The following is a 5,847-nucleotide window of genomic DNA, read 5'->3' on the forward strand; positions in this document are numbered from 1 at the left end:
CGTCGATGGATCGCCGGGTGACGAAATCCTCCAGCTCCTTCTTCAATTCCTCACGACTTTGCTTGAAAGCAGCCACAGATTCCTCCACCTCCTGCTCGCGCTCGATCCGGAACTTCCTCAAGCCACCCATCAGTTCCTCGAAGAACGCTTTCAGCGTCATCTCCGAGGCACTGCTCTGCTCATGCAGCATCTTCCAGCCGGCGGCCTCCTCCTCCTTCTCGGCGACCAACTTGAGGAGTTTCGCATTGTCACCCATGAGTTGCTCGACGAGGCCGGTCGCCTTGTCAACTGAGGCATCGCTGATCTTGAGCAGCTTCATCAAGCCGTCGACCAGCTCCTGCTGCGTAGTGACGCCAGCGAGAATGTCGTTGTCCCCGCCGAAGGACTTCACGAATGCTGGCTCGTCGCAATGGCCGACGCCGCGAATGCGCTTGTGAGAGCCCTCGTGTGCCCGTGAGAGCTCGTTCGAGGGCACCGCGGCGCGCCGGGACATCTCTGATGCGGCTGCAGCTTCGCGGCGGGACCTCTCTAGTACTTCCGCGGCCTTGGTCTTTGCTGTCTGGTTATATGTCCACCCTAAACTCCTCCTACCGGTCATGGCGGAACGACTTGACAGGAAAGACTAGTTTTGTGGGTGATGAGGAGAGGAACTGTGAAGTAATTTTCGAGTGGGTAGTTTTTATAGCCCGGTGCTAAGTGTGAACACATATTAGTTTGATAGGTGTGAACATATTAGCAATTACTTATTGCATTGTAATCTGCAATGTGACGAGAAACAAGGTCAAAATTTATTGATGGCAGAAGGTTGACCATGTGGTTGCTCGCCGTTGAGTCGTCTGTTTGCCACGTATCACACACATCTTATTAAGTTGGACCGTTTCTGTTGTGTTCTCTAATCGAAAACAGTTAGCCCGAGTGAACTGTATGCCCTATATCACACGCACCTTGATCTGGCTAACCGTTTATGTTCCACTCCCTAATAGCAAACAGTTCATCGGAGCGAACTGTATGCTGTATATCGCACACACATTCATCTGGCTGCCCGTTTCTATTGTTCTGCCTCATTGCAAACAGTTCGAACGGGTTAACCATGTGCCCTGAATCGCACACGCAACTAAAATCTGAACCGTGTTTGATGTATCATTCATCGCAAACGTTTTGCACCTATTTTGACGTTTTTTTACATCCCTGTTTGTGATTAATGCATCGCACACAGTTTCGTCAAAGGGTCTCTGATCGTAGTGTCGCGTTAGTAGCATCCTGTAGTAGTGAAATCCACTTTTATCAATATAATCATCATAAATAGGAGGCATGCTATCATCATAATAAATTTGCTCATCAAAATATGGGAGACTAAAAATATCATCTTCGTCAAACATAGCATCCCCAAGCTTGTGGCTTTGCATATCATTAGCATCATTGATATTCAAAGAATTCATACTAACAACATTGCAATCATGCTCATCATTTAAAGATTTAGTGCCAAACGTTTTATAAACTTCTTCTTCTAACAGTTGAGCACAATTTTCCTTTCCATCATTTTCACGAAAGACATTAAAAAGATGAAGCATATGAGGCAACCTCAATTCCATTTTTTTGTAGTTTTCTTTTATAAACTAAACTAGTGATAAAACAGGAAGCTAAAAGTCTTGATTGCAAGATCTAAAGATATAACTTCAAGCACTAACCTCCCTGGCAACGGCGCCAGAAAAAGAGCTTGATGTCTACTACGCAACTTTCTTCTTGTAGACTCGTGTTGGGCCTGCAAGCGCAGAGTTTTGTAGGATAGTAGCAAATTTCCCTCAAGTGGATGACCTAAGGTTTATCAATCCATGGGAGGCGTAGGATGAAGATGGTCTCTCCCATACAACCCTGCAACCAAATAACAAAGAGTCTCTTGTGTCCCCAACAAACCCGATACAATGGTCAATTGTATAGGTGCACTAGTTCGGCGAAGAGATGGTGATACAAGTGCAATATGGATGGTAGATATAGGTTTTTCTAATCTGAAAATAAAAAAACAACAAGGTAGCAAGTGATAAAAGTGAGCAAAAACATGTATTGCAATGCGTGGAAACAAGGCCTAGGGTTCATACTTTCACTAGTGCAAGTTCTCTCAACAATGATAACGTAATTGGATCATATAACAATCCCTCAACGTGCAACAAAGAGGCACTCCAAAGTAACTAATAGTAGAGAACAAACGAAGAGATTATTGTAGGGTACGAAACCACCTCAAAGTTATTCTTTCTGATCGATCTATTGGGCTATTCCTATAAGTGTCACAAACAACCCTAGAGTTCGTACTAAAATAACACCTTAAGACACACATCAACCAAAACTCTAATGTCACCTAAATACTCCAATGCCACCACAAGTATCCGCGAGTTTGATTATACGATATGCATCACACAATCTCAGATTCATCTATTCAAACCAACACAAAGAACTTCAAAGAGTGCCCCAAAGTTTCTACCGGAGAGTCAAGACGAAAACGTGTGCCAACCCCTATGCATAAGTTCACAAGGTCACAGAACCCGCAAGTTGATCACCAAAACGTACATCAAGTAGATCACATGAATATCCCATTGTCACCACAGATAAGCACATGCAAGACATACATCAAGTGTTCTCAAATTCTTAAAGACTCAATCCGATAAGATAACTTCAAAGGGAAAACTCAATCCATTACAAGAAGGTAGAGGGTGAGAAACATCATAAGATCCAACTATAATAGCAAAGCTCGCGGTACATCGAGATCGTGCCAAATCAAGAACACGAGAGAGAGAGAGAGAGAGAGAGAGAGAGAGAGAGAGAGAGAGAGATCAAACACATAGTTACTGGTACATACCCTCAGCCCCGAGGGTGAACTACTCCCTCCTCGGCATGGAGAGCGCCGGGATGATGAAGATGGCCACCTGTGATGGTTTCCCCCTCCGGCAGGGTGCCGGAACGGGCTCCCGATAGGTTTTTCGTGGTTACAGAGGCTTGCGGCAGCGGAACACCCGATCTAGGTTCTGTTCTGGAGGTTTTGGGATTTATAGGAGGTGTTGGCCTCGGGAACACGTCAGGGGGCCCACGAGGCGACGACAAGGACGGGAGGCGCACCCTAGGGGGAAGGCGCCCTCCACCCTTGTGGTGGCCTCGGGAGTCTTTTCCGACATCTTTTCGTTCTAGTATGTTTTATAATTTCCAAAAATATTCTCCGTAAATTTTCAGGTCAATTGGACTCCGTTTGATATTCCTTTTCTGCGAAACTCAAAAACAAGGAAAAAAACAGAAACTAGCACTGGGCTCTAGGTTAATAGGTTAGTCCCAAAAATCATATAAAATAGCATATAAAACATCTAACTTAGATAATATAATAGCATGGAACAATAAAAAATTATAGATACGTTGGAGACGTATCAGCCACCGAGGTGGACACAACCCACCAGGGTGCGCCTAGGCCCCCAGGCACGCCCAGGTGGGTTGTGCCTCCCTCGGGGCACCCCTCTAGCACTTCTTTCGATCACTGGATGTCTTCTGGTCCAAAAAATATCTCCAAAAAGTTTCGCTGCGTTTGGACTCAGTTTGGTATTGATTTTCTGTGATGTAAAAAACAAGCAAAAAACAGCAACTGGCACTATGTCAATAGGTTAGTCCCAAAAAATTATATAAAGTTGCTATAAAATGATTGTAAAACATCCAAGAATGATAATATAAGAGCATGGATACTTCATAACTTATAGATACGTTGGAAACGTATCAGGATGTTGCTGCATGAAGAAACAAGAAACATGTGGTTTTGTTTTCGATAGGACGTGATGCGGTTGCACTGTCTTTACACACGAGGGAAGTGGTGCTAATGTGTGTTAATGTTTGTGGTAGCTTCATCCAGGGAATAAACGAGGAGACTATTAGATATCAAGTATTCAGGCATGACTCTCCATTGTCATGCTTCTCCTATTCACTTGGAAGTTTATATTGATGGGAGGGAAGCCACTTCTGCTTTGATGATTTCTTGAAAGTTCATGTTCAAACACTTTTGCTCTTAAAGTACATATTCTTGTTTATCAAATCTTTGCATAACCTTTGGTAATGATTACTTGGGATTTTCATAAAATAGGTGAATTTACAATCAATTTGCTCTGTATTAGGAACTAGGAACAAGTGTATAAAACTGAATAATTAATTAATTTCCATACGCACACAAGCTTGACTGTTTGATTAACCGATAAAAATGAGTGATATTAAATATGACTAGAAGACTTCAAATGTGCATCTACCAAATTTTCTATATATTTTGTTAGAGCTTTGATCGGTGTATTGTTTATGCCATCTCAGATTACAATGGCAAAACAACAAGTCAAAATTTCTGGATATTTAAGTTAGTCTTAAAGGAACTTTACATGCAACATACATGTGTGATTATAAGTGATCTCACACACTAGGTGCATATCTATACTAGTGCATATAATTCTATGCTTTTTGCCTCCATCGGGAGGGTGAGCTATCTTGAAAAGATGGTAGGACAATGTGTCCAGGATTCAAGTTTTAATATTCTGAGTCTCAATTTATTTTCATGTTTATCAATTGATTTTTTCATGTCGAGGCATATGCTCAAGGTCTTACCATGATATTGCAGAGTTTTTTTTTTCTTAGTAGATTGCATTACATGATACGCTCGGGTGAGGGCCGGAAGTTCATGCCAACCCCCAACATAAATCAGCACTTGCACGCAAGACAGAAACATAACAACAAGCAATAAAGAGACTGAATAACAAAGTCCACGGAGCAATTGAACTCCAGCAGAAGTGAGCTCTAATGAGGTAATTGACACGGAGACACACCTAAGCTCCTGCTGGAGAAGTCCAACCCCTCGCTCATAGAAGTTTACCTCGCGACCATGTAATTGAACGTGGTAAGTATGTATGCCTTGCTGGCTTATATATCACGTAGTTTCCTGAACAACCACATCTCCCACAGGCATTCTTTTGAGAATTTTCCGCTGGGATTTATTAATAAGCAATGCACATGATGTATGTGCTTAAGAAATTGGCCTGTCAACAGTAGACTATGCAATTAATGTACTCATAAAAAGAAATGAGATTAACCTTAAGTTTAGAGCTCTGTGATAGTTCAGCAGAAATATTCCACATGTTTTCTTTCTTTTCCATTTGCATGGGAAATGTTTCAAATGCTCACTCAAAACATTCAGAAATTCTCCGCTTTTTTAGGAAAATGTTTGGGATTTAAAAAATTGTTCATTTTATAAAAAATACAAGTTTAATGAAATGCAAACCCTTTTCAAAATTTGTGAATATTTTTTTTAAAAACTACTCAAACATTTATGAAAATGTAAACAATTTTTGAAAATAATGAACATATTTTGAATGTATGAACAATTTTTGAAACTTTTATCGAAATTGAAAACATGAACAGTTTTTGAAAGTCCTGAAGAATTTTGAAAACACAAACAGTTTTTGAAAATTTCAAACAATATTTGAAAACAGGAACATTTTTTTGGAATGCCACCATATTTTTCAAAGGTGAACATTTTTTTAAACTCCTGAACAAAATTGAAGATGTGAAGATTTTTTGTAAACACGAACATTTTTTAAAACTTGCAAATAATTTTCAAAAAATATGAACATTTTTTTGCATAAAATAAAATTGGAAATTTGAAACAAAAAAATAAAAACGGAGAGAAAAGTAAAAAAGAGACCAAAAAAGGAAAAAAAGATATAGAAACCGAAACAGAAAAATAAACGGCTCAGGAACCTCCTAGAAAGTTTGCAAAACAAAAAAAACCGTGTTGAACATTTTTTGAAACTCCTGAACAAAATTGAAGATGTGTACAATTTT

Source organism: Triticum aestivum, chromosome 2D, assembly GCF_018294505.1.
Source record: "Triticum aestivum cultivar Chinese Spring chromosome 2D, IWGSC CS RefSeq v2.1, whole genome shotgun sequence".
Lineage (NCBI taxonomy): Eukaryota > Viridiplantae > Streptophyta > Magnoliopsida > Poales > Poaceae > Triticum > Triticum aestivum.